We start from the raw sequence: 10000 nt of genomic DNA, 5'->3' as shown, positions 1-10000 counted from the left end.
GAGCAACAGCAGGAGGAGGAAGAGGAGGAACACAAAGGATCACAAAGGAAGAACAAACAACAGCAGAGGAGCAGGAGGAGCAACAGCAGGAGTTATTGATGCAGCGAGGGGTAAAGAAGAATGTGTAAGCAGAGCAGCAGCAGGAACGAGGTGGCGGTGGTGGCGGTGGTGGTGATGGTGGTGGTGGTGGTGGTGGTGGTGATGGCGGTGGCGGTGTTGCGCAGACTTCGTTAGCGGTGCCATGAACCCTCACGACACGAGACGCAGATGGGCCGAGGTCGAGGCTCCCTACGCACCTGCCCCCCTTCATCCTCCACTCCCTCCCACCCCGCCACGCCCTCACTCTACCCCGCACCACACCGCCACCCCGCCCTTTCCTTCCCCATCACTCTTCCCCTCACCAACCATCCTCACCCTCACTCTCCCTTCCACCAACACCCTCGCACCGGCCTTTTCCCTCACTCTACCGCTCACCACACCGCCACCCCGCCCTTTCCTTCCCCATCACTCTTCCCCTCACCAGCCATCCTCACCCTCACTCTCCCTTCCACCAACACCCTCGCACCGGCCTTTTCCCTCACTCTACCGCTCACCACACCGCCATCCCGCCCTTTCCTTCCCCATCACTACCACCCTCACCAACCACCCTCACCAACACCCTCGCTACACCCTTTTCCCTTATCCTACCCCTTCCCACACCGCCATCCCGCCCTTTCCTTCCCCGTCACTCTTCCCCTCACCAACCACCCTCGCTACACCCTTTTCCCTTATCCTACCCCTCCCCACACCGCCATCCCGCCCTTTCCTTCCCCATCACTACCACCCTCACCAACCACCCTCACCAACACCCTCGCTACACCCTTTTCCCTCACCCTGTTCCTCACCATATCACCAGGCCTCCCTTACCCTTCCCCTCACCACTCCCTTCCCCTTCATCTCCCCACCACCAACACCCTTCCCGCGCTCTCTCTCCTCGCTTTGCCCTACCCATACCACCACCCAACCCTTACCCTCCCCTCACCAAACACCCCTTCCCTTCACTCCCCCCACCAACACCCTCGCCTTGCTCTACCCATACCACCACCAAACCCTTACCCTCCCCATCACACACCCTCCGCGCCCCTCCTTCCACTTCCAGCCCTTCCTGTATTTTGCTCCCAACATGACACCTCATAGACCTGCGCCTCTCACCGCCCCACCACTGCCGCTCTTCCCGCACATTTGTCCCAGGTATGACACCTCGTTACACCTGCCCCTCGCTTCCCAGACACCTCCCCCACCCGGCCCACCTCCCTGCCACCTTCATAAACATCTTCCACACTTTTTATCCGCAAACTGTGAAACACTCCCCCTCTTTTCACTCCTGCCTGCACCTCCTCCACTTCCTCCACCTGCTCCCTTCCACCGCCACCTTGCAACACCTCCTCGACGCCGCGCAGACTTTACCACCAAACTACGAGCGCGTCTCTCTTTCTGACCCTTCCTTACACCCTACACCTGCTTTTTGTTGCCTCCTAAAGTGCCTCACCTGTTCAAACTCTTACCTGTATACCTACCCAGCGCTCTGCATCCCCCGCCACCTTCCTGAACCACGCCCTTGCTCTCCTCCCCTCCCTCTCTCTCCTCGTCCCCTCTCCACGTAACCAACAAGCCTGAACCATGAAAAGTAATTCTTGATGGAGTTGGTTAGCTGGGTGTCTCTCTCCCCCTCCCTTCATTCCCCTCCCAGACTAATTACGTGTCTAAACAGTAAAAACTAATTCCTGTTGGGGGTTAGTTAACTATAGTATTCTCTCTCCCCCTCCCTTCATTCCCTTCCCAGATTAATTACTTGTTTAAACAGTAAAAACTAATTCCTGTTGGGGGTTAGTTAACTATAGTATTCTCTCTCCCTCTCCCTACATTCCCTTCCCAGCCTAATTACGTGTATAAACAGTAAATACTCATTCCTGTGGGGGTTAGTTAACTAGTATTCTCTCTCCCTCTCCCTTCGTCTCTTCCCCAGATAACTGACGTGTTCAAACCGTGGAAACTAATTACTAAAGGGGTTGGCTAGTTGGTTATCTCTCTCCCCCAACCTCCGTTACGTTCACAATATTACTAACGTGTCTACCATGAAGAATATTTACTCAAAGGCTTCCTATGTTGGTTTTTAATACTGACTGAGGACGTCGTGTTAGACAGATTGTTTATTTTCCTTCTCATCTCATTTTTTTTTTTTTTTTTTTTTTTACGTCTACGCCTATAACGCCAGTAGGCTTGCTTGAGGGGCCTGGATGGTAGTCGGCCCCAGCTCGTATTGGCGCAGGCAAGTGTTTATAGTGGCGCCATCTTCTCTTTCCTCTTTTCTTCATTTCTTCATCCTTGGTTTCTTTCTCTTTCTCCTCCTTCCTTCATATCTAACTTCATTTTTTTCTTTCTTTCTTTCTCTCTCTCTCTCTCTCTCTCTCTCTCTCTCTCTCTCTCTCTCTCTCTCTCTCTCTCTCTCTCTCTCTCTCTCTCTCTCTCTCTCTCTCTCACCTGTGTCATGATTACCCGTTAATTGTCACCTTGTCTGTCTATTCCCTGTCCCTTTTTTCACCCATTTCTGTCCCTTTGGTTAGCATTTGTCTGTCAGTGACCCGCCCGTCTAAATACACCCCTTGCTGTCTCTTATAAACACGTTCCTGTCTATTTTTTCTGAACTTCCTGTCGCTACATCCATTCACTGTTTGTTGAGTTTTTTTGTGTGTTTTCCTGTGTCATTTTTTTCGCTACTTCCGTTCCAATGTTTCCTGTCTTTCTGTCTATTGCTGTTACCTGCCCATCTGTCTATCCCTGGGTTCTATTTCCCTGCCTTTGCCCCATGAGGTTTTTGCCTGTCTGTCTATTGCTGTTCCTTGTCCATCTGTCTAGTCCTGGGTTCTATTTCCCTGCCTTTGTTGCATGAGGTTTCTGTCTGTCTGTCTATTGTTGTTCCTTGCCCATCTGTCTATCCCTGGGTTCTATTTCACTGCCTTTGTCCCATGAGGTTTCTGTCTGTCTGTCTATTGCTGTTCCTTGTCCATCTGTCTATTCCTGGGTTCTTTTTCACCACTTTTGTCCCTATTCCCTCTTTTTCTGTCTATTCTTGGGTTCTTGTTCACAACTTATGTTCCTATTCCCTCTTTTCCTGTCTATTGTTGGGTTCTTGTTCAGCACTTCTGTCACTATCCCCTCTTTTCCTGTCTATTCTTGGGTTCTTGTTCACAACTTCTGTTCCTATCCCCTCTTTTTCTGTCTATTCTTGGGTCCTTTTTCACCAATTCTGTTTCTGCGATTCCTGTCTGTCTGTCAATATCATCTGTTAACTTCAACCTATTAATAAGTCCATTCTTTTCATCCTTTCTGTCTCTGTGGTTCCTGTTTGCCTGTCTATCACTGTCCCATAATCATGTCTATTCCTGGGTCCTTTCTACACCTGTTCTGTCGCTGAAGTTACTGTTTGCCTGTCAATTACCGTCCCATATCAATCTGTCTATTCCTGGGTCCTTTTTATACCTGTTCTGTCGCTGAAGTTACTGTTTGCCTGTCAATTACCGTCCCATATCAATCTGTCTATTCCTGGGTCCTTTTTATACCTGTTCTGTCGCTGAAGTTACTGTTTGCCTGTCTATTCCTGGGTCCTTTCTACACCTCTTCTGTCGCTGTGGTTCCTGTTTGCCTGTCAATTACCGTCCCATATCCATCTGTCTATTCCTGGGTCCTTTTTATACCTTTTCTGTCCCTGTGGTTCCTGTTTCCTGTCTATTACTGTCCCATAATCATATGTCTATTCCTGGGTCCTTTCTACACATGTTCTGTCGCTGTGGTTCCTGTTTGCCTGTCTATTACTGTCTCATATCCATCTGTCTATTCCTGGGTCCTGTTTACACCTCTTCTGTCCTTGTGGTTCCAGCTTCTCTGACTGCCACTGTTTCCTCTCCACTTCCGTCTCACTCGGGCGTATCATCATGAGACATTTCCCCGCCCAAGAACACATATTTGACAAGGCTTTCGTAGGAGTTGTGGGCATTTCCAGGAGTAGTCGTATGACCCTGGTGGTGGTACTTTGACCCTTCCTCTGTACCGTGAACCTAAAGAAACACTCATTAGAACCCGACTGACCCCCTCTTTGACCTTTGGAAATAGGTGATGTGAGACGCCAAAATGTCTTAAAATACTGCCCACTAATATAAAAATGGTTGGTAATACAAGACACTTTCGCTTCACACATCAGCTATTTCTAAAGGTCAAAGGAGGATATCAATCAGGTTCTAATGAGCGTTTCTTTAGGTTCATGGTACAGAAGAAGGGTCAAACTACCACCAGGGTCAAAAAACTACTCCTGGAAATGCCCACAACTCCTACGAAAGCCTTGTTAAATAGGTGTTCTTGGGCGGCGAACTGTCTTTTAATACTGCCCACTAGTGACTGTCTCTTCGATGTTTGTGTCCCTGTGCTTCAAGTTTCCCTTTGACCTTATGCAGTCCACCGCTCCCATGTGTCTAGTCCTTTGTGGGTTTTGTTTTTGTTTTTCATGTTTTGTCCCTGTTGTGTACGGCTGCCTGGTTCTCTCTCTCTCTCTCTCTCTCTCTCTCTCTCTCTCTCTCTCTCTCTCTCTCTCTCTCTCTCTCTCTCTCTGCGTCCCTCCCCTTCCTGAGTAACGTTCAATCATCCAACACCATCACTCTGACAGCTGTGTGTGTGTGTGTGTGTGTGTGTGTGTGTGAGAGAGAGAGAGAGAGAGAGAGAGAGAGAGAGAGAGAGAGAGAGAGTTAAGGAAAGAAGGAAAGAAAAAAGAAAGAAAAAAAGGAAGTTGGAAATGAAGGAAGGAGGAGAAAGAGAAATAAACCAAGGAAGAAATGAAGAAAAGAGGAAAAGAGAGAGAGAGAGAGAGAGAGAGAGAGAGAGAGAGAGAGAGAGAGAGAGAGAGAGAGAGAGAGAGAGAGAGAAAAGAACCCTCATTCCAGCGTGCTCACAACAGACACGACAACAATGACCCCTCCATCCCTTCATCTCTTCCTCCCTTCTTCCTCCCCTCCTCCTCCTCCTCCTCCTCCTCCCCCTTCCTCTTCCTCTTCCTCATCACCGGAAGTGCTCAGTCGCCACACAAGAGGAAAATTGGGTCGTCAAACAGTTCATCCCAGTTTTTGATCACGACTTCCTGTTCCTCAGTGATAGATTGATAGATAGATAGTTAAAGACAGATAGATAGATAGATAGATAGACAGATAGATAGATGGATAGATAGATAGATGTTGGCCTTTTTTTGTTGTTTTTGTTTCTTTGCCCTTGCTGTAGATAAAGAGAGAGAGAGAGAGAGAGAGAGAGAGAGAGAGAGAGAGAGAGAGAGAGAGAGAGAGAGAGAAGAAAATGGGAGGAAAAGGAGAGGGAGGGGAGAGTGGAGAGAGGGGAGGGAAGGAAGAGAGAGGAAAGGGGAGGAAAGGAAGAGAGGGGAGAGGGGAGAGAAAGACCACCATCAACACCACCACCACCACCACCATCACCATCACCATCAACACCGCCACCACCATCACCATCAACACCACCACCATCACCATCACCATCAACACCACCACCACCAACATCACCATCACCATCACCACTTAAACCTCATCTCCACCACCACCATCACCACTACCACCACCACCTCCACCATCAACAACACCAACATCAAAATATAATCTCATTACGTAACATAATTAAAGTAATTAACACACTTTAAAAAGATCGCGTGCGTGTGTATATTATGAGAGAAAGTGTGTGTGTGTGTGTGTGTGTGTGTGTGTGTGTGTGTGTGTGTGTGTGTGTGTGTGTGTGTTTAGGACGACCCCTTACACACACTGGAATGAAGGAGAGAGGGGCGAAGAGAAGGAAAGGAAGGAAGGAAGGAAAGAAGGAAGAGAGGGAGGGAAGGAGGGAAAAGTCAGGAGGGCAAGGCCGGAGAGAGAGAGAGAGAGAGAGAGAGAGAGAGAGAGAGAGAGAGAGAGAGAGAGAGAGAGAGAGAGAGAGAGAGAGAGAGAGAGAGAGAGAGAAGAGACACAGACACACTGGAAAGAAAAAAAATAACAGAGGAAGAAGGGGGAGAGAGAGAAAAATGATGCTAGGGACGAAGGGGAAAAAAAAAAAAAGAGAAAACAAAGAAAAAAAAGAGCAAGGAAGAGGAAGAAAAGGAAGACAATGAGGAAAAAAAATAAAGAAAAAATAAAGAGGAAGAAAAAAAAGAGGAATAGAGAAAAGAGAAGAGTTAGATAAAACGGATTAATTACAAGAGGAAAGAAAGGAGGAAGCCGTTAGGGAGGGAGGGAGAATGGAGGGAGGGAGGGAAAAAGGGAGAGGAAAACGGAAGTGAGGAGGAAAAACGGGAATAAGTGGAGGAAAAAGGGAAGGAAAGAAAAGCGTGAGACAAAGACTGGAGGCGGATGGAGGGAACGCGTGGAGGGAAGGAGAGAAAAAGGGGAGGGAGGGAGAGAAACGTGAGAAGGAAGAGGAAGGCGGTAAGAGGAAGAGGGGGGAAGAAGGGAGGGAAGAAGAGGGATAAGGGAGAGAAGGAAGAGAGGAAGAAGGAAGGGAGGAAAGGAGGGAAGGAAGTGGGGAAGAAAGGAAGGAAGGAACAGAGGGGAAGAAGGGAGGGAAGGGAGAGAGGGAAATGGAGGGAAGGAAGAGAAGGGAGGGAAGGAAAGGAAGAGGGAAGGAGGGAAGGAAAGGAGGAGAAAAAGGGAGGGAAATGGAGGGAAGAGAAGGGATGGAGGGAATGGAAGAGGGAGGAAGGAGGGAAGGAAGAGAAGGGAGGAAGGGAGGGAAAGGAAGAGAGGAGAAGGAAGAGAAGGGAGGAAGGGAGGGAAAGGAAGAGAAGGGAAGAAGGGAGGAAGGAAGAGAGGGGAAGAGAGGAAGAATGAAGAAAAGAAGGAATGGAAGGAAGAGAGGAGCAGGAAGGAGGGAAGGAAGAAAGGGGAAGAAGGAAGGGAAGAAAGGGGAAGAAGGAAGGGAAGGAAGAGAGGGAAAAAAGGGAGGGAAAGGAAGAGAGGGGAGACGTTAAGGGAAGAAAGAAAAAAATACAAAAAAAAAAAAACACCTCTATTCCATTCCCCTTACTCCCTCTCCCTCCCCATACCCCCCCTCATCCTCCTTCCTCCTCCCCACCCCTCCCCTTCTTCCTTCCCCCTCCATTCTCTTCCCCTCCCTACCTCCCTGTCCACAATATCCGTCTCCCTCCCCTTCCAAAACACACAGTACCTTTTTCCTCCCCTTCCTTCATCTCTCTCTTCCCCTTCTTCCCTCCCAACCCTTCCCTTTCCATTCTCCTCTTCCAAAATAAACATCAACCTTAACCATTCCCCTTCCCTTCCCTTGCCCTCCCCTCCCTAACTCCCTTACTCCTCCCCTTCTTCCTTGACATCCCCCCTCCCTCCACTCTCTCCCCTCCTCCTTGCATCCCCCTTCACAAAATCCTTCCCCACTCACGCCTTCCAAAATACACCTTACCCCTCCCTTCCTTCCCTTGCCCTCCCCTTCCTTGCCTTTCATTCCCCTCTCTTCCCCTCCATGAATTCCACCCCACACAAACCTCCTCCATCCTCACCTTTCCCCTTCTTTTTTTCTTCCCCTCCCTTCCATCCATCCCTCTTCCTTCTTCCTTGCCTTTCCCTCCCCTCTCTTCCCCTCCATGCATTCCACTCCATAAAAGCCATCTCCATCTTCACTTTCCCATTCTTCCCCTCCCTTCCCTCCCCTTGTCTCACCTGCTGGACACACCTGGGCGCGGCTTTCCCCTCGTTTCCCCTCAAGCACCAACACGCACCTGTAACAGACAAACAAACGCACAAACGTTAGACAAACTATTTGGTAAAATCTAAAAAATATAAAAAAATGCATCTAATATATTTTCCTGATAAGAAAAAGGGAGAGGTAGGATAGATAGATAGATAGATAGATAGATAGAGATAGATAGATAGATAGATAGAGAGAGAGAGCATTGATTTTATAAGATACACTGGGTCACATTTTTTTTTTCATGTTAGAAGAAGAAAAAGAAAACAAAAGAAAAGAGAAAGAAAGAAGAAAAAAAGCTGGCACCCTCTTGTCCCTTGAGGCGGGCACTGGGTCCCATTATCTCTCTCTCTCTCTCTCTCTCTCTTACACACACACACACACACACACACACACAGAGACACTTACAATTCAAGTTCAACGAGGCATATATCACCACCATCACCACCACCACCACCACCATCACCACCACCACCATCACCACCACCACCATCGCATTTTTCATTACCACCACTATCACCATCACCATCAACATCACCACCACCACCTCTATCATCAACCAGTCTCATCACTACCACCACCACCACCACCACCACTACCATGAAGGTCAGTACCACCACTACCACCCATCAACACCACTTAGTACCATCACCCCCAGCTACCAACACCACTACCAATCACCATCATCACCACTAGTCCCCACAATCACCACCACCAATCACTACCACCAAATCATCACCATCACTACCAGTCACCATCACCACCACAAGACCCCACAATCACCACCAGTCACCACCACCACTATCAGTCACCATCACCACTACAAGACCCTACAATCACCACCAGTCACCTCCACCACACCATCCATCACCACCACCACCACCACCACGTCCTCGCCCCCAGCCCGTTCCCCCGGCGTGTCGTCCCCGGTCAATAAGTCGTCCCCGGCGGCTTGTGTGAGGGGAGTGCCGCCTCAGGGGCCGCCCGACCCAGGCTGAGGCGGACGGCAAGGAGAGTGGAAGATTCGGGTGCAGGCGGCGGAGACCAGACAGGGAAGGGAGAGACAACACAGCAGGCTTTTTATTTCACATTTGTTACCTCTTTTTATGCCCTTGAACTGACTCCTCTGTTGTAAAAAAAAAATAATAATAAATAAAATAAAAAAATAAAAAACACAGGCAGCTTTTTCCAAGGAACAGTAAAGAAGGAAAATTGGAAAAAAAATGGCTGTGATAAAGTAAAAGTAGGAGGAACAGGAAAAAAAAAGTGCACCGCTTGGAACACGGCGTATGAGTGTTAGAAAATATAATATATGTATGTATGAATATCCAGCGGCGAAGCGTTTGCAAGCATTTTTATGCATGTATGTAAGTACCGAAGAATACGTGTGTGTGTGTGTGTGTGTGTGTGTGTGTGTGTGTGTGTGTGTGTGTGTGTGTGTGTGTGTGTGTGTGTTACAGATAGATAGATAGATAGATAGAAATAGATAGATAGATATATAGATAGATGGATAAATACACAGATAGATAGATATACTGATATAAAAAGATACACATCTCGATAGATAAAAAAAATAAGAAAACGAAAGCAAACAAAGATAGATGGATAGATAGATGGATACATGAGATAGAGAAATACATACAGATAAAGATAGATAAATGGATAGATTTTGGATAGACATAAACAGAATAGAGAAAAGGGTAAATAGACAGATAGATATAAAGATGGTGAGAGAGAGAGAGAGAGAGAGAGAGAGAGAGAGAGAGAGAGAGAGAGAGAGAATAAAGACAGAGAATAAAGAGAGAGAGAATAAAGAGAGAGGACAAACGTACAGGAAATACCTCCCCACACACACCACAAATTCTCTTGAAACGCAAAAAAAAAAAAAAAAATCGCTAAATGCTAAATAAACATTCCAAGATGAGTTTTCCCGAGTGGGCGTGAACACACACACACACACACACACACACACACACACACACACACAACTCATGCTCCCACACACATAGCAAGCATATGAAAAAAATAATAGTGAATATATACATAAAACATTATATTCAAATTCTCGGAAACTTGTACAGAGAAAGTAAACAAATAAGAGCAATTCAGATGGTAAAAAAATATATAATGAAAACACAAACATTCCTCCCTCACACACACACACACACACACACACACACACACACACACACACACACACACACACACACATCCCCTTATTTCTCTTTCT

The 10000-nt window shown here is 47.5% G+C and overlaps 1 protein-coding gene across 3 annotated transcripts in view; it reads right to left on the bottom strand.

Moving 5' to 3' along the window:
* LOC126981086 (FERM, ARHGEF and pleckstrin domain-containing protein 1-like) overlaps nt 1–10000 on the bottom strand; it is a 265700-nt gene that overhangs the window by 100874 nt on the left and 154826 nt on the right. For 2 of the 3 annotated variants that reach the window (XM_050831776.1, XM_050831778.1), the window contains exon 3: nt 7743–7801. The exons of the other annotated variant lie outside the window; for it this stretch is intronic. The gene's annotated coding sequence lies outside the window, so the exon portion shown is untranslated. The remainder of the gene's footprint in view (nt 1–7742; nt 7802–10000) is intronic. 3 annotated transcript variants of the gene reach the window in all.

Source organism: Eriocheir sinensis, chromosome 46 (assembly GCF_024679095.1).
Source record: "Eriocheir sinensis breed Jianghai 21 chromosome 46, ASM2467909v1, whole genome shotgun sequence".
NCBI lineage: Eukaryota > Metazoa > Arthropoda > Malacostraca > Decapoda > Varunidae > Eriocheir > Eriocheir sinensis.
The sequence above is the reverse complement of the archived record's forward strand: the minus strand, read 5'-3'. Positions and strand labels throughout refer to the sequence as shown.